This window comes from Macaca nemestrina, chromosome 5 (assembly GCF_043159975.1).
Source record: "Macaca nemestrina isolate mMacNem1 chromosome 5, mMacNem.hap1, whole genome shotgun sequence".
Classification (NCBI taxonomy): domain Eukaryota; kingdom Metazoa; phylum Chordata; class Mammalia; order Primates; family Cercopithecidae; genus Macaca; species Macaca nemestrina.
Genome location: NC_092129.1, coordinates 22,975,948 through 22,995,410, shown reverse-complemented (window position 1 = coordinate 22,995,410; position 19,463 = coordinate 22,975,948). Strand labels below are relative to the sequence as shown.

General features: G+C 38.8%; 1 protein-coding gene across 14 annotated transcripts in view; it reads left to right on the top strand.

Moving 5' to 3' along the window:
• Positions 1-19,232, top strand: part of LOC105465504 (centrosomal protein 85 like) — a 311,447-nt gene extending 292,215 nt beyond the window's left edge. For 13 of the 14 annotated variants that reach the window (XM_011713950.2, XM_011713949.3, XM_071096359.1 and 10 more), the window contains 2 exons: positions 18,527-18,820; positions 19,120-19,232. The gene's annotated coding sequence lies outside the window, so the exon portion shown is untranslated. The remainder of the gene's footprint in view (positions 1-18,526; positions 18,821-19,119) is intronic. The other variant, XM_071096358.1, reaches the window with a different exon arrangement.
• The last annotated feature ends 231 nt before the right edge of the window (positions 19,233-19,463 follow it).

Here is a 19,463-nt window from a genome sequence, read left to right as displayed (position 1 = left end):
AGAATTTTTGGAGGAAAAACCCATTACACAGGCAATATTTATATTATAATACTCCTCTTAGCCTTCTCAAAAGGGACCTGTAGTCATTTCCCAGGATAATTATGCATTGGCAAAAGAAGAATAATCAGACTTTGTGATTCTGATTCTGAACTGACACTAATTCCTGGAGAAATAAAATGCTATTGTGGTCTACCGGTCAAAAGAGGGTTAAATGAAGTCAAGTGATAAATAAGCTTTTGACTTGTGTGAATCTAGAAGTGGGTTCAATGAGTTCCTGAACCTACCATGTGTTTAATTTTCTAGTTCTAGACTGCACTGTTGGAATAGACATATTTAGAAACTGACAGAAGCCCCAAGTTGGTTCTATATCCTTTGAGGTAAGAGCTGTTATGGTAGGAAAGGCTAAACAGATGCTATGAAAACTACCTCTACCTACCAAATTAGCAAACCAACAGTAATATTGTATTCTTAGAATGATTGCAGAGATTAATGCCACCATCAAGGATTTGAAAGATTCAGGTGATTATTCCTACTAAATCTTCATTTGCTATTTGGTTTGTGAAGAAGATGGATCTTGGAGAATGATGATGGCTTATCATAAACTTAATCAAATTATAGCTGCTGTTCCAGGTGTTTCTTCATTGCTGGGGCAAATCAACATATCCCCTGAGCACCTGGTATGCAGATGTTGATTTGGTACTTTTCCCTTTTACCTGTTCTATTAGTAAAGAGTATCAAAGCAGTTTGCTTTCAACTGGCAGGGCTGGCAATATATTTTCACTGTCTTACTTAAAAGCTATATAAACTTTCTAGCCCTAAGTCAAAATCCGGTGGACAGGGACCTTGATCATTTCTCCTTCCCACAGGATGTAAACATGTTTGTGATATTATACTGATAGGACCTAGTAAGCAGATTGTAGGAACTGATCTAAATGTCTTGGTAAGGATACATGTGCCAGACGGTGGGAAATAAAAGTTCACAAAAAATCTCACAAAAATTCACAAAAATTCAAGGGTGTTGTATGACTCAGCAGATCAGATGGTACTTGAAGTGTCTGTAACAGACAGGGATGCCAGAGGAGCTTTACATAGCATATATAGGTGAATTATAGTGGTACCTTTAAGATTTGGAGCAAAAGCATGACATGCTCTATGGATAACTGTTTTTCTCTTGAAGGGAACAGTTCTTGGCTTGCCCTTGGGCACTAGTAGAGGCTGACCATGGACTACCAAATTACTATAAGACCTGAATTGCCCATCATGAACAAGATGTTTTCTGACCCACCAAGCATGAAGTTTCACATGGATTGCAGCACTTCATCATTAAATGAAAATGTTTTATATGAGACTGGGCTCAGTAACGAACCCAAATGCCCATGGTCTTTACTCCTGCTACACAGGTTTCTCTCTCTCAGTCTTCATCCATGGCCTCGTAGGGGGTTTCCTATGACCAGATTGGAGGACAAAAATATCTGGGAATTATTTACAGATGATTCTGCACAATATTCTGGCTTTACCCAAAGTGATGATTGTAGCACCGTAGACCCACCATGGGATAATCCTGAAGGACAGTAGGAGAAAATCATCCCAGTGGGCAGAATTTCCGTCAGTGCACACACCTTGTTCTTCATTTTAGCTAGGAGGGGAAATGACCAGAAGTTCCGCTCTATACTGATTTACGTTGGTTGTTAATTATTTGTCTGGATTGTCAGGAAATTAGAAGCAGTAGGACCGAAAGACTGGTGATGAGGAGGTCTGGGGAAGAGTTATGTGGATAGACCTCTGTAAATGGGCAGGGTGTGAAAATACTTGTAATCTTAATCTAGTATCAACTAAAATGACCTTCTCTTTCCCAGTTTTCTTTCTGGGAACATCTAGGAAAGGGTTTACCCCCTTTTTTTCTATCCTATCTTTCTACCTGGGCCTCTGAAACTTCAACTTTTTATTGAAGGAAATTGTAATTTTCTTCTCATTTTTTTTCTGTCCAATTCTGTTTAAGATTCAAACTTGCTTTTGCACTGGTCTTTTTCCTTGAGTCTGAAAAAAGTAACTTTCTATAGGTTGTCTAACATAGACTTTCAAAATGTCTTCTTTGGGATGTAATAACTCCACTGGTATTTTTCATTACAACTCAAATAGCTGGTATATGCCCTGTAACATAAAGATCCATTCTTTGTCTACATTATAACAAAATATACTTTTTCCTGACTAGACAAGATTACAATCATGTTCAAAGCATAAGTAATTCATTCAGAATCAAATTGAAACAACATAGTAGAGATGATTCTTGATGCCTATGTTCAAGCCATTTTGGCCTACTCTCTTAAAATTATGTCTTCTTTCTAATTGGTTATAGTCCAAAGAAGGTAAATTTGAACAGAATTTGAGCTTAGCATAGAAATGCAAAGTCCTGAATAGCAGCCACAACAACTACAATACCATTACTTTGATTATCTTCTGCCCATGTTTTATAGCTATAGTTCTGGTTAAGTAATTTTTTTAAATATTTTTTTTTGAGAATTTTTCTTCCCATTTATGCCTATCTTCTAAGGTTCTGATGGCCCTGAGACCAACCTTATCAACATGCATTAGGGACATTGTGCCCTACGGTCCCTAAAGAAGTAAAGTCAGCACTCTAGTGTAAACTCCCAGAAAGACCCTCTCTCCAATACAGGGGCGAATTTCTCTGCACTCAAGAACATTTCTTCTCATTCAACTTTAGGTTCTAGAAAAACCTATTCATCCAAAAATGAAGCCATTTCTTTCTAAACGCAGACTAGGCCCTGTGCCTTAAGTTACTAGGCAACACTGTAATTAATACTTAAACATTTAAGCTTGTGGTACCATGCCAGTTACTATCCAAACCCCTGAGAGCACCAGCCACAGGAAGCATTCTAAAATGCTAGGCTCCCTATGAGGTTCTTTGCCATCCAAATGCTACTTTCAGGTCAATATGTCCTATGTTGGTACCTAGGGTGCTAATTACATTATTTCTGGATTCTTAATCAATTGAGCACAGCCAAAGGAAGTAAAATGCACCTTGCAGTAGAGTTTCAGTCTTGTTGACTTGGTAACCCCTAACAAATATTTGATGGTTGAGCTTAGGCTAAGTTGGCATGAGGACTCTTATTTTCTTCTTCTTCTAGGCCCTGTTCCTCATGTGTAGGGAGGGCTGTTTCTGCAGAGCACACATTTTCCTCAGCCAACCATACAGAGGATGGTGACTGTTCAATAGTCAGCGTGTGGCAGAACAGAGAGGCTGGCATGCTGCTGGGCTTTCAATGCTGTGCCTCAGCTTCTCCTGGCAGCATGGTCAATGTGTGTCAGATTCTTCTTCTTTTCCCAGACAGATTTGTTTTTATTCTAATAAGGAAGAATCCATAAAGGGGCAGTGAGGAGATCTAGAAGTATTCACCCCAATACTGCTCTATCCCTATGGAAATGTAGAAGGAGAAGCAAGTATTTTCCCAATAGATATCAACTGAAATGAGGACAAAGCTCTTGTTTTCACAAAAGTGTTCTTGTTGGATGTTGTAAGTGGATGAGCTATATTAGACAAATATTCTTAAAACTTCAGAAGCTCAGTTTTAGCTTTTAAATTCCTTTGCAAATAGCCAATGGATTAATTTTTTAAGCTTATTATAAAGCAGGATAGGGTATTTTTCTTGCTTGGTTCCCTTGAGCCCAGAGTCTTAGAAATGGGAAATCTGGTTTACACAGAAACAAGTTCAGTTCTCAAGGTCGAACAGCATACTGATGAGCTAGAAGGTCTTTATTTATTGAATCAGCTTACTCTGCCACACTTCAAACAGTGTTGTCCATATGCCTTTCTCACAAAGAAAGCCGTGGGATATTGCATAAAACTGCTGAATCATCGTCATGGTACAGACAAATGCACAGTCTTCAGGAGACAGCTCTTCTATCAACAAAGATTCCCTGAGCAATTTCTTACTATATTTCATATGATGCTGAGATAATTCCTGGGGATATAGTGATAGGTGTTGTATTTTCTTTACCTTTCACAAACTTCAAAGTGCCAAGTTAATACAATATTTAGTCTTTTACATACAATCTTATAAATTACGTAGAATTCTGGTTGATAAGTGCAATAAGAGCTCTTTTAAAGAGCACCTTGTAAGTCTATAGATCTGGTCACAATATAAACCAAATTTCAACCCCCTTCCAGGCATCTCTGTCACCATAATATAAGAAGAATTGACAATGCTTCCCACATGAATATGTCATATTATATGGCATTTACCAGAGTTACCCAAGATAAAATGCTTATTGGTCACATGGAAAAGGGAATATATAGGCTTAGGTAACTGGGAAGTCCAAAGAGCATCTGGCTTCAAGCAAGTTTTAAATTCTGTAATGTCATTAGTGTCCTGCTTCCCTTCGTGTATCATCATGTGTTGGAGAGATGGTCAATGGTAACCTCAAGCCTATGTTTGCAACTCCTCATCCCAGCCAGCATCCATTCACGACATTTTAAGGAGGACTCTGTCCCAGTTTGGTTCAGATGTTCATGCCTGACCCAGTGGCCAGGGTCGTGGCCAGTGCTGTGAAGTACTACGAGTGGTTAGACTCAACTCATGGGCCCACCCGAGGCAAGGGAAGGCTGGGGTCTGTGGACTCCCACACTTTGGTCCAACTACACGAAATGAGAAAGAGGGAATTCCCCAGAGAAAGGGGTGTTCATACACGATGAACAGGGAAAGGGTGTTGGAAAGCAAAAACCAAAAATATCCAGGGAAATCACTCTCTAAAATAGTCTTTCCAATCTATTTACACCTGGAAATAGCAAGATTCTTATTCTGTTAGGTACTAGGGTGCTGGAAAATGTTAGAAACAACTGAAAGTCTGGAGAAAAATGCCCTGATTTGTACCATGTGGAAATTCCATGGTATAAATACTCCTATATGGCTGCTCCAAGCTGCCAACCTCACATGACTGCACACGGAGCTGGGAAGAAATTTGTGTAGTAAGCAGCACACCATCATATTCTATCCCAGATACAATGCCTATAAATGACCACTAGAACACAGATAATAGTAAAATGCAGTAAAATTATGAGGAAGGGATGAGTTTTTATTGCATTTGTTTTCCATACGGTGTACTCAATTGCAAGTTTATATCATATACTTTTTAAATAATGGTTTTAATATCCCAGCTCTCATAGCCTCATTTAATTTCAAATTCATACTCCTTCTTCCACTTCCTACCTTGGATAGTTTACACATTTACCTGTCTGGACTCAAAAGGTCCTCATGAAATTTTGTATTATCCAAGTTATATTTTTGACAGGGCAAAGTGCATTTCTCTCTTTTTTATTTTTAAGTGGAAAGTAAATATATGTTTACTTAACTCTTAACAACTCTTCCTCTGGCTACCAGTAAATTTAGCTACACTGAAATAGAAGAATTTGTTCAAGATTTAATTGTCATTTTTTAGATAAACTCTTAAAATATATAAAACATATCCCCACAGAAAATAGGTCAAACACAAACTACATCACATTCAATGAATAAAATACAGTCTTAGTGGGACCAAAAGGTAATGAAGTAATATCACTACTTAAAACCAAGAACTCAATGTAGATACATTGATAAAACAAAAATAAAAGCAACTGACTACAGAACTACTCTTCAAAGTTTAAGGAAAGAACATGGAAAAGTTCAAAGACTTGCTAGCCAGCAGCTCCTGTTCCTTTTTCAGGGAAGAGGCCAGAAAGGGGTCAGAAAATTTTCATTTTGTGTTTTGATCTACCTCTAAGATAACATATTCTGCAAATTTTATGACCCAAATGGAGAGGCTGAAATTACTCAGAGAAAAACTGAAAGAACTCAAAGAAAGAAGAGCTTATATTGTCAGGTGAATTATTTTTTATTAGTATGCGTGGGGATGAAGGGTGTGCAGGGAAACAAGCAAGGATGAGAGATCACTCTGGTCAAGAAGAGAATTCTCATCTTAGACCTTGGATTTAATGTCCAAGGTCCGAAGTTGGATCTACGCAAATTGCAAGTTGCACCAAATTATTTTCATAGGCACACTAGAAGGCATGGGGTTTCTTCTTGTCCATGACTAGTAATTCCTTAAGAGAGAAAAATTATAAACCCCATTCTCACTTTGGGAGTCAAGTGCTATTATCTGAAATATTTGTTCTCTGCACAGTAGAATAAAGCCACAGGCAACAGAAATATTTCTCTTTAATTAATTTTTATCAGGATCACTTCTGATTACAGACCAATGTTTAATCCAATTTTCCTACAAGTTGTGTGGGTTTGTCTTTCCCTAATGTTCTGTTTATAGCTTCTCAGTGTGTTGCTTGGAAAATGATGATGAAGTTATAAAGATAGCTTAGTGACTTCATCCAAGACAGGAAGAAACAAAGAGGTGGCTCAGGAATTAGAAAAATCCTTTTTAAGTGCAGATGCCCTCTTAGGAATGGGTAACAGTGGCAACCCTGTGAAACAAGCTACTATCCTCCTCACAATAGGGCAATTAGTTTGATGTGTTCAGATGAACTCATGTACTTCAAGAGTATGTGTTATAAATGCTCCTCATCTCTGAAATTCTCTCAATATGTATTAAAAAATCCCAGTGTCTTTTTTCTGGGCTATGAGAAATCTGTGGGAAATTAGAATATTGTGAAAAGGAAAAGATGACTGCTCTGAGACCAAAAATTTATCCTTAAATCTCCCAGTGCATTTTTATTCAGAAGAATGTTTCTGGATGGAAGTTACTATTTCTCAGCTCTGTGCGAGGAAATATTGAGCAAAGGTTCACTGAAGTCTGCAGCTGTCAGTTCTGGAAGCCCTGTGAGGTTGAGGCAATGATGCTTCTTGCCAACTTTAAGTAGGACTTCATAATCTGATGAACTGGATTTAGTGGTCTCTGGGCTTCAAAAGGGTGCAACCGGGGCAAAAAAAGGAAAAGGTGGGACTATGTGAAGAAAGAGTGTAGGGCCTGACATTTGAGGAAGGAGCTTCACACTCTGAATCCAAGGGCAAGAATGAAGATCTAAGCAGAGTGCAGGAAGTAGGGAGACATGGAGCTATGGAAGAGAGAGCACAGGGAGGTGACCCAAGATGGACCCCTGAATTCATCTCTGAATTCATCTCTATTATCTGGATTTCCATTTTCACAGGTCAGAAAGACCAATGGTCAGATGAGTTTGTTGCCTTCTTTCTCCTCATTTCTTGCTCTGGTTAGCTTATGGAGGCTAGTCTGGGAAGGTCTCTTACCGGAGGCCTCAGGACTGCTATGTCCCAGGAATTAGACAATGAACCCATGAATGTCAGAAGGCCATTTGCGTAAGAATAGGGTACTCTGTCTTAGGAAAAATATGATGATGGGATGTAGATGTAGAAGTTGTAGAATGGATAAACTTTGACACAGTAAGGTATGACAGTAAACCGCTGTGTAATATCTCTATGGGATTGATGATTTGACTGTAGCCAGGCCTGCTGCAAGCTTGATGACACAGCAATAAATAGGAAGCAAAAGTGCATATGTACAATTAAGCAAGAATTTTTCATGAGTTAATAGGATGAATCCTTGAGTACCGACAACATAAAAGGCTAGGCTTTTGTAACATAGATAATTTTTTCCCACAGATGCTAACTTTGCACGAATTTTTAGGTAGACCTCTGTGAGAAACGAGGAAGGCCTCAGGAACTATTTCCACTCACTTGTATCAGTTAATTCATTTATTCAACAAATATGTTTAAGCACCTGCTATGTGCCACATGCTGTTTTAGGCACCAGGAATATAGCAGCAAACAAAACAGGCAAAAATCTCTGCCCTCTGAGAGTTTATATCTGGCAGGGGGAGTGAGACAATAAAACAAAATAAATTGGTCTAGATTGAAAAATATAAATAAAAAATATTTGTTCAGGAATACATGTACATGTAGTAAAACCGTAAAAAAAAGTAAGAGAATACTAAACATAAAATTGTTGGTTTGGCAGTAAGCTGAAGTGAAAGGGACTGTAGATGCATCTAGGAGGTCACACTCAGGCATTCTCAGGCCAAGAACAGCCCTTTGTGGTTGAACTCAGCTCTGACGCATTTCTGTTCCGTATAGCGCTTAGCACCTTAGCCCAGAAAAAGACTGTGGTTAGATTTAGGTAATTGAAATAAAAAGCTCCTAGTTAGATAATTTGTGTGTGTAGGAGTTGGACTAATGTCTCTGAATATTCCAGCAGTCCAACTTCTAACCAGGGTGCCTGTATTCATCAGCATGGACTGCCATAACAAAATATGAGATAATTCATATGATGAGGTAGTTCATATGATGAGGTAGTTTAAACAATTCATTTTCTCAGAGTTCTGAAGGCTACAAGTTCCAGGTCAAGATGCTGGCTGATTAGTTTCCCGGTGAGGGCTCTCTTCTTGTTTTGCAGACAGCTACCTTCTTACTATATTCTCATATGGCCTTTCCTCTGTGGTGAAGAGACAGAGAGAGAGGGAGAGCGAGAGAGAGAGTGCAAACACAAGCTCTGGTATCTCTCTTTTAATAAGGATACCAATTCTAAAGAACTAGAACTCACACTTATGACCTCATTTAACCTTAATTACCTTTCTATATAAAGATCCTATCTCCAAATACAGTTACACTGGCACTTCAACATATGAATTTGGGAGAGGGTGGGCCCAATTCAGTTTATAACAATGCCTATGATAACGTATTCTGCTGGGAAACATTCTTCTGCTAACGTGCTCAGGAGGGCCCTCTGACCCGGGCACTTTTGCTTTTGCCACTTGTTCTCTGAATCCTTGCTTAAAGTCTGCCAAGTGCTATATGAGGTAGTTGGAATGGAGTTTCCACAAACAAACAAGCTAAAGCTAGTATTTTCATCATGTCACTTTCATTCTTCTCTTATGAAAATTCATCAATCTGTTACTGGGCTTTCAAATGAAAACCAGTGTCTTTATATATAATTCTACTATAATTTTAGATTTATCTGACCATTATTGTTTGGAATGGTCCTAGCAAGGAATCTGTTCTATCAAATTCATGCCCTTTTAAGCATGGCTGTTTATTAGCTATCTTTCTTTGTTTCTATTTTGTATTAGACCACAGCTACTCAGAATTAGAGTAATCAAATTCCTGCTTCAAGATACTCATAACAGGCCAGGTGCAGTGGCTCATGCCTATAATCCCAATACTTTGGGAGGTTGAGGCAAGAGGATTGCTTAAGGCTAGGAGTTCAAGACCAGCCTGGGCAACACAGTGAGACTCCATCTCTACAAAAAAAATTGAAAAATTAGCCAGGCATGGTAGCACATACCTGTCGTTCCAGCTACTTGGGAGGCTGAGGCAGGAGGATGGCTTAAGTACAGAAGTTTGAGGCTGCAGTGAGCTATGGTCACACCACTCCACTCCAGCCTGGGTGACAGAATGAAATTCTATCTCTAAAAAAAAAAAAAAGTCGGTGAAACCGCATCTCTACTAAATATACAAAAAATTAGCCGGGCATGGTGGCAGGCACCTGTAGTCCCAGCTACTCGGGAGGCTGAGGCAGGAGAATGGCGCGAACCTGGGAGGCGGAGCTTGCAGTGAGCCGAGATTGCGTCACTGCACTCCAGCCTGGGCAACAGAGCGAGACTCCGTCTCAAAAAAAAAAGTTACTCATAATATTGCTCCATGTATGGCCTCTTTTATACCTTTGTTTGGTGGTTAGTTACCTTTAATAATGTCATCACCTTTCATGAACCTGCTACTCAGAAAAAAAAGATAGCCTATATATGCCTTTTTGGTCCCCTTCCATGGTAACCCTTTGCTTCCTCTCACTTAAAGTAACCTCCATCCTGAAGAGGTGTTCATCATTCTCTCTTTTTTTTCTTTTTATTAAAATTATTTTTAAAGTTACAAAAATGAATATCAAATTGTATATTATCTTCTAAGAATTAGTTTTATTCACTTAATAGCCTATTGCTAAGATGCTTTCATATTATTGTCCATTATTGAAGGTCGTTTATTTTAACTACTCTATGAAACTTTATATGCATATACTGCTGTTTCTTCACCAGTCTCCTGTCATGAACTCTTGGGTTGTCTACATGTTTTGTTAATATGAACAATGGTGCTATGTGTATTGTTTCTGTGGAATTGTTGCTTACAGTGGGTGTGAATGTTCAACTTTATGATACTGACATTGTCTGAATGTTTGTGTTCCCTCAAAATTCATATGTTGAAATCCTAACCCCCAAGACGATAGTGTTGGGAAGTGTGGCCTTTAGCAGGTGATTAGGTCATGAGGGTGGAGCCCTCACAATTGGGATTAATACTTTTATAAAGAGACCCAGAGAGTTAGCTATCCCCTTCACCATGTAAGAAGACAGCAAGAAGGTGCCATCTAGGACCCAGAAAGTAAGCCCTCACCAGACACCAAATCCGCCAGTGCCTTGATCTTGGACTTCCCAGCCTCCAGAACTGTGAGAAAAAAATTTCTGTTGTTTATAAACCACCCAAGTTATGCTATTTTTTCTTAGCAGCCCGAATGGACCAAGACAAATATCAAATTGCTTTTCTCATGGTTTTAATATTTTGCATTCCCACTAGCAATGTAAGAGATCCTGTGGAACCACATTCTCTAAATACTTGATATTGTAAACTTCATATATTTTTTTTACTATTTGAAAGAATATGATATGCTATTAACTGTGTTTTTGAGTTGTGTTTACTCCATTGCTAATGAAGTTCAATATTATTTCAAATCTTTTTTGGCCATGTGTATTTCCTCCTCTATGAAATGCATGGGTGGGATAATATTTGGAAAGAGATAAAACTAGAACCTTTCCACAATTCATATACAAAATCAGCTTCAGATCAATTGAGGACTTCAATATAAAGAATGAAGCTTTGTACTTATGTTAGAATATATAAGTAAATATGTCTTAGACCTTAGTGTAGCAGAAGAGTTCCTTAACAAGACACAGAAACTGTATCTCTAAGACCAAGATAAATTTGGTTATATTAAAGTCGAGAAATTTTATTCATCAAAATACATATTCAAGGTGTGAAGAGACAAGTTACAGACTGAAAGAAAATATTTACAATACACACAACCAAAAAAAATTAGTATCAAAGTAATATCTACATTAAGAACACCTCTAAATCATTAAGAAAGACATTAAAAAACTCTAGAAAAATAAGCCAAAGGTATGGCGATGTATTTCTTTTATGTCTCATTATATACCAATCTATTTTTAAAATTAGATACAATAAGGCAAAATGATTAAGAATATGAATTTTGGATTTTAAAAAAGCTATGGTTCAAATCCTTGCCCTGGTACTGATTAATTGTGTGATCTTTGGCAAGTTTTCTTAAACTTTCTAGGTTTCAATATTCTCAGCGGTAAAATGTTATTGTGCCATTAATTGATGAATGGATAAATGCAATGTGTTATATCCACACAATGGAATATTATTCAGACATGAAAATGAAGTACTGACAGCTGCTACTACATGGATAAACTTTGAAAATATTATGCTAAGTTAAAGAAGCCAGGGACCGAAGGCTGCATATTGTATGATTTGATTTTCATAAAATATCAAGAACAAACAAATCCATAGAGACAGAATATACATTACTAGTTGCTATGGTTTGAATGTGTTCCCTCCAAAGTTCATGTTGAAACTTAATCCTCACTGTGATGGTATTAAGAGGTTGGGTCTTTTGGAAAGTGGTTAAGTTATGAGGGCTCTGCCCTCCCAAATGGATTAGTGCCTTATAAAGGGGTTGAGGGGAACAAGCTAAGTCCCTTTTTCTTTTCTTTTTTTTTTTTTTCTTTCTTTTTTTTTGAGACAGAGTCTTGCTCTATTGCCCAGGCTGGAGTGCACTGGCATGATCTCATCTCACAGCAACCTCTGTCTCCTGAGTTCAAGCAATTCTCCTGCATTAGCCTCCTGAGTAGCTGGGATTCCAGATGCCTGCCACCATGCCCAGCTAATTTGTGTATTTTTAGTAGAGATAGGGTTTCACCATGTTGGCCAGGCTGGTCTTGAACTCCTGACCTCAAGTGATCTGCCCAAAGTACTGGGGTTACAGGTGTGAGCCACTGTGTCTGACCACTAGTTCCTTTTTTGTTCTTACCTCCCTTCTGCCATGTGAGGATGTAGCAAAAAGGCCCTCACCAGGCATCTAAAGCTAGTACCTCGATCTTGAACTTTCCAGCCTCCAGAATGGCAAGAAATAAAATTTCTATTATTTATAAATATGCAGTCTTCTGGTTTGTTATAGCAGCCCTAATGGACTAAGACAGTGGTGTCCAGGAGCTATGGAGTGGGAGAATGACTGCTAATGGGTGTGGAGTTTCTGTGGTAATGAAATGTTCTGGGATTAGATAGTGATGATGGTTGCACATCTTGTGAATGTACTAAAGCCCACTGAATTGTACTATTTAAACTGGTAAATTTATAGTGTGGGAATTCTGTCTCACTTTTAAAAAAGAAAAATGTTATTGTGGGCCGGGCGCGGTGGCTCATACCTGTAATCCAAGCACTTTGGGAGGCTGAGGTGGGCAGATCACCTGAGGTCAGGAGTTCGAGACCAGCCTGGTTATCATGGTGAAACCCAGTCTCTACTAAAAATACAAAAATTAGCTGGGTGAGGTGGCGGGAGCCTGTAATCCCAGTTACTCAGGAGGCTGAGGCAGGAGAATCATTTGAACTTGGGAGGTGGAGTATGAAGTGAGCCGAGATCACGCCATTGCACTCCAGCCTGGGCAACAAGAGTGAAACTCCATCTCAAAAAAAAAAAAAAAAAAGGTTATTGTGAGTGTTCTATAAGACAACTCATGTAAATGTCTCAACATATTGTCTGCCACAGAATAATCATGCAGAAATAACAGGTAGCTTAAAAAATGAGATTCCATTTTCTTTTGTTTTACTTTATAGCTATGAATATCTCTCTCCAGCATGTATATTTTTTGGACTCAGATTTCATATAGCATTGTCCTTGAAGTGACCTTCAGAAATAGAATCAAAAGAATTATGACAGCTACCCTTGTAAATAACAGTTACCATTTATCGAGTGCCTGCTAGATACCAGTCCCAACACTAGATGTTTTCTATGGTTTACTTGTTAGATCTGTAGAACAATCTTATGAGTCATCCCTATATTACATTTGAGAAAACTGGGGCTTTTTGGCTCAATATCAAATAACCATCTGATCCGAGAATGAAACAAAGAATTGCTTTTTGTTTTGTTTTGTTTTTTAGACGGAGTCTCACTCTGTCACCAGGCTGGAGGGCAGGGGCATGATCTGGGCTCACTGCAACCTCCACCTCCTGGGTTCAAGCGATTCTCCTCCCTCAGCCTCCTGAGTAGCTGGGACTATAGGTGTGTGCCACCACACCCAGCTAATCTTTGTGTTTTTAGTAGAGACGGGGTTTCACTATGTTGGCCAGGATAGTCTCGATCTCTTGACCTCGTGATCTGCCTGCCTTGGCCTCCCAAAGTTCTGGGATTACAGGCATGAGCTACCGTGCCTGGTCAAAACCAAGAACTTTTAAACTCCCAAGTCTACTTCTTTCTATTATACCATATTACACAAAGGTGTAAATTGCTGTGGGAAAACACTGAAGAATGCCAAATAATGCTATGAAGCAATTGACTCCCATCTAGTAATATGTTCAGACCATTTTAAAATAAATCTCTTTATATAGATTTTTTTTCTTTGAACACTAGAGACTGTTTTATAAATAGACAGCTGCTTTGCTGCTGGTAGTAGTTTGCTCCTGACATTCTCCTAATTTCCTTTCATGTACAACACAAAATATGGATTAACTTACAGCATAAAAGAAGAACCAAATTAGTCATAATGTCAATTCTGTGAATATCATTTTAATCAAAGCATTTGAAATTCCCTTATCATAATTTTCCACAGCATCTGTCATAATTAGTAAGAGCTCTGAGCCAGTACTATGGTGTTAGAAAAATTTGTAATCAACTGCATATAACTGAAATATCATCAATAAGAATAGACTGTAAAATCATTGAGTAATGTAGTCTTCCAGCAAGTCGGCTTCCACAGACAAACCTCCATGGAGGTTGTATTTTTACCCCAGGCTTTTTTTGATCTGCTGGCAACCACAAGACTTTGAGCTAGGGCTGAAGACATCACAAGAAAAGTTTCTTTCATGAGAGGATCCTTTTCATCATTGTATCGAGTTCTCTTATTAGTTCTTATCAGAAGTGTGGCACTTGGGGTCAACAAGCTTTCAGAAGCTGCCCCAAAATGAGGCCAAGGGAGTTTGAATGGAAAGCAAAGTTTCCCCTTTCAACTTGGGCAAGTTGCATGTCATATATGAGAGCCAGTGTTTCAGGAAGAACTGCTCTATTCCAAGTACATCAGAAAGCTGGCATTCCACATCACCACGGAGCCTCTTGTGTTAAGGAGAAAGTAACCTTTGTTGGTGCAGTTTATAGGTGGACACTATAATATTTACCTTCCATATGCATCTCATTCATCCAGTACCATTGCTCCTCTCTTATAGCCAAGAAATCGAAGCTAAAAGCTGTTAAGTAACTTACATACACAGCTAGTAGGTGGAGGGGTCAAAATGAGAACTGCCCCCGCAAAGTTAGGCTGTTTTCGTAACACCATTCCCTCTCAGAGAAAGTCATTGGCTAAGCGAGGAAGAATATTGTAAACATAAGAATGAACTAATTCTTTTACATATGCCCTCTAAAATAAGATTTTAAAGACATGTCCAGAAGAATTATTCTATTCTAAAAGTAAAGATATTTCTATTTGTACAGTTCAATAATCCCGATTGTTATGGAGAACATTTTTTATTCCTCATTCTTTGCGTTTCCAGGGAAAAACTTCTAGTGTCTTCTCCCGCTGGGTTCTTATTCTTTCCTGGTGGAGGAGGATGACCACTGGGAGATTGCTGAGAGCCACCCTATCCAGTGTGCTGCTGTGGGGAGAGGGCTGCACTGAGAGATTCATGGGCCCCGACTCTCTCCTGCTTTGACAACTTACTCTCAGAAGTGCTAGACTCACGTTGCTCTTCCAATGTCTATGTGCTAATTAGCCATCCCCTCCCTAAATTCTTCAGCTTCCAGAGGACCAGTTTAATTCAGTTGTGGGAGTTGTGATATTTGTGGGGTACTAGGAAGCTCATTTTTGCCTTAAGCCTAAACCGTATTTCTGACACATTTTATGAAATACCCTCTTATATAACTTGACAATTTGACATCCATTTGGCTTTGGTCTTAGTGTTTATATTTTATTTGCATCATTTAACTTTATTCTTCTAATAACTCTGGAGTCATTTATTCCTCATTTTCTTTCACAACCCACCTCCAGTCTTTCAGCAAAAACATCTTTTCAAAAGTTAACCTGAGTCCGTCTTTTCTCTTGGCCTCCCATGCTATCACCCTGGTCTGAGCAACCTTCATCCCTGGCCTGGGTTACTGTTAGCACCTCCTGACTTAGATATGTGTTTCCGCATTTCCCTCCTGGAGCAAGAGTGAGCCTTTTGAAATGTTGCTCCTCTGCTCAACACCCTGGGAACCTCCCCTTTTCACTAGAGTAAAAGCTAAAGTCATATGGACTGCCCCATTTTCCTCTGTGACTTTTCACTTACTTGATAACTCCCCTTGCCAACACAACTCTGGCCACACAGGCTTCCTTGGTGTTCCTTGAAAACACTAGGCACATCCGTCTCAGGCTCTTGACCATCTTCTGCCTGGAACACACTTTCTCTAGGCACCTATTCATTGAACCCCCTCATGTGCAGGTCTTTGCTCAAATTATTGCCCTCTCAATAGGGCTAACCAGGACCATCCTACTCAAAATCATGAACTGTCCCCCACTCCTGTGTTCACTGTCCTCCATAATTTTGTTTTCTGTGACATATTTGTAATATAGATAATTTATTTATTATATGTATTGTTTGTATTATCTCTCCAATTGAAATTTCATAAGCTTTACTGTGCGTTTTGTTCATTGGTGTAGTCCAAGTGCTTGGAACATATTTGTTGAATGAATGAACAAATGAATGAATATGAAATTATAGATTTCTATACTTTTTCTATTTCCTTCCGTGTTTTTGTGGTGTCTTGGTTCTATTTCCTTCCACCCAATTTTTTTATATTGTGTTCTCTTTTTTTATAAAGTCATGCTAAAAACAGCAAGGAGCAAGTAATACACACAAATGTGCAGTTCTCTGTTCAAGCACTTACCTCAGAGCTAGTGACTCAGTAGGTACAGTAGTCCCCTTATCTGTGGTTTCAATTTCTGTGGTTTCAGTTACTGGATGTCAAATGTGGCTCTAAAATATTAAATGGAAAATTCCAGAAATAAATAATTCATGCGTGAGTTTTAAATTACATGCCATTCTGAGTAGGGTGATGAAATCTCTCGCCATCCCACTCCGTCCTGCCCAGGATGTGAATCATCCCTGTCTCCAGCTGTATAAACTATCCATTATTCACTTAGTAGCCACTTTGGTTATCAGATTGAAAAAATACATTTTTTAATAGTATATAAAGGGTTCAGTGCTATCCAAGATTTCAGGCATCCACAGGACGTCTTGGAACATATCCCCCTTGGGAAAATGGGGACTACTGCATGTTATTGCAGACAAATGTTTTGTGTGGTGTACAAATGTCTCCAACTTCCCAGCCTATAATGTTTATTTCTTTACCACTCACTGCTTGACTGTTAAGCCAATGGCATGCGTATTAGATTTTTGTTAAGACAGCACCTACTTCATTTACATACTTCTGCGTGGGTGGAGTAACACTAGCTTCTGTAACAAAGGGAATCCAAAACAGAGTGGCTTAAGAATCCAGAATTGTGTTTCTCCACCAACAACCTTGAGGTGAGTTTTGATGGGAGCTCTGCTGTGTGATGTCATCTATACCCTTGGGCTGGCAGTGGCCCTGTTTTCTGCAAGATACGGCTTCCAAGCTTGCTTTAGCTGTTGCCATTCCCGCATGTTTCATTAGTGAGGCCTTAACCTCATGACCACCTTAATTTGTGCAATGAAACATAGGAAATGTAGTCCGTCACTGGACAGCTAGGTCTCAACTATAATCCTATTACTATGAAAGAAGGGCGAAATAGTATCAAATTGCAGTCTTAGCACAGGTAGGTAATATAATTATTATCATTTTTTATTTTTTATTTTTTTGAGACGGAGTCTCTCCCTGTCGCCCAGGCTGGAGTGCAGTGGCGCAATCTCCACTCACTGAAAGCTCCGCCTCCCGGGTTCACGGCATTCTCCTGCCTCAGCCTCCCGTATAGCTGGGACTACAGGCGCCTGCCACCGCGCCCGGCTAATTTATTATTTTTGATGGATAGCTTCATTATTTAAATTTACATATAAAAGTTGCCTTTTTAAGTTACACAGTTCAGTGTTTTTTAGTGTATTCACAATGTTGTGCAACCATCACTATTAATTGCAGAAACTTTTCATCACTACAAAAAGAAATCCTATATCTCTTATCAGTCACTCCCTGTTTCTCTGTCTCCCAAAACCTTGGAAGCCACTAACCCATTTTTTGGTTTCTATGAATTTGTCTATTCTGGACATTTTATATAAACGGAGTCATACAATATGTAACCTTTTATGTCTGGCTTCTTTCACTTAGCATAATGTTTTCAAGGTTCATCTATGCCATAGCATATCTCCCTACTTCATTGTTTTTTATGGCTAAATAATATTCTATTGTATGCATATATTACATTTTGTTTATCTCTTCGTTGACCAGTTGATTGTCATTTGGTATTTGAATTGTTTTCACATTTTGGCTGTTATGAATAATTCAACTGTGAAAATTTGTGTATACATTTTTTGTGGACATATGTTTTTATTTCTCTTGGGTATTTAAGAGTGAAATTAGAATCATGTGGTAACTCTACGTTTAACTTTTTTGAGGAACTGTCAAACTGCTTTCCAAAGCAGCTGTACCATTTTACATTCCCACCTGTGTTGTATAAGGGTTCCAATTTCTCAACACTTACTATTGTCTTTTTTTATTCTAGCCTTCTCAATGGGTGTGAAGTAGTATCTCATTGTTGTTTTGAATTGTATATCTTTGATGACCAATAATGAGCCTTTTTCTTTGTTCTTATTGGCCATTTATGGACTTCTTTGGAGAAATTCCTTTTCAAGTCCTTTGTCATTTTAAAATTGGGTTGTCTTTTTTATTGTTGAATTATAATAGTTCTTTATTTATCCTTTATATAGACCTTTATTAGATATATGACTTGCATTTTCTCCCATTCTGTGGGTTGTCTTTTTGCTTTCTTGACAGTGTCTTTTGAGTTATCTTCATTTTTTACAGTTGAGGAAAATGTGGCTGAGATATTAAATAGCTTGTCCAAGATCACCAGGTAGACCATGTTCCCCAGTGTCCCTTGCAGTTAGTTATGGCCATGAGACTGAGTTCCAGCCAATGCAATGGGAGTAGTGGAGGAGATGGGGGTGTGTGCAACTTCCAAGCCTAGCTGAAAACAGCCTCCCCTTTTGATGTTCATGCTCTTTCCTTGTTCCAGGGCACTGGGATGGTGGCATCCAGGACAACGCAGACACATCAGAATGGTCATTCAGCCTGGGTTCTTGAATGACTGTGGAACGGTGGGGGTGCGGAGGGAGAACCACTGACTGAAATACCTTCCCAGGACTGGCACAGCAGAGAAAACAAACAAACTTCTTGTTCTTTGGGTCACTGAGTCTTTTGGGTGTACTTGTTACTTCAGCTTAACCATCCCTGACTAATACAACCCAGATTGCCTTCTGCTTGAACATTTTCAATGCTGGAAGTTTCACCACTTTTCAAGGCAGTAAAGGTAACTCCTGTTTTTTAATGCTGAGTCAAAATATTTTTTCCATAAATTCTACACATGGTTGTAGTTCTTCCCTTTGGAGTAACAAGAATAAATTTTAGTACTTTTCTTTAGAATAAGCCTTCAAATATTTGACCACAGCTTAAGGGTAACCAAGCCTTTCTTTCTTCAGAGTTTGCTTATAAACAGTTACATTTTATCAACATAAAAGACAATCACTAAAGCCAGAAGCTACCTCTCTCCTAAAATATGCTACAATATGGTATTCAATGTCACTTTTATCTTCTGCTGCTTTTTTTCAGACCAGGTAGAGCAGAGCCATGGAAGAAATACTCCTCAGATAATTTTGGTTTAGTCCTCTCCCCAGTTTAAACTTGCTGTGCAAGCTGACTGAAAGAAATCTTATAAAATGGAGGTACGTGGGGGGTCATGGGATCCAAGCTGTCTTTATATTACCACTGCACTCTGCAAGAGAGAGAAAGAGACTTTGAGCAAGGAAGGATGAGCACATGACCCCCTGGGTGTTGATGTAGAAAATGTAAGCTTTTTAAAGACGCGTGAGGGGAGACCCTGTGGGGTTGAAAAGGCAGCCGGGAAAGCTCTTGAGAGTCCTCCTTTCCATGAAGGCATTTAAATGAATCTCCTC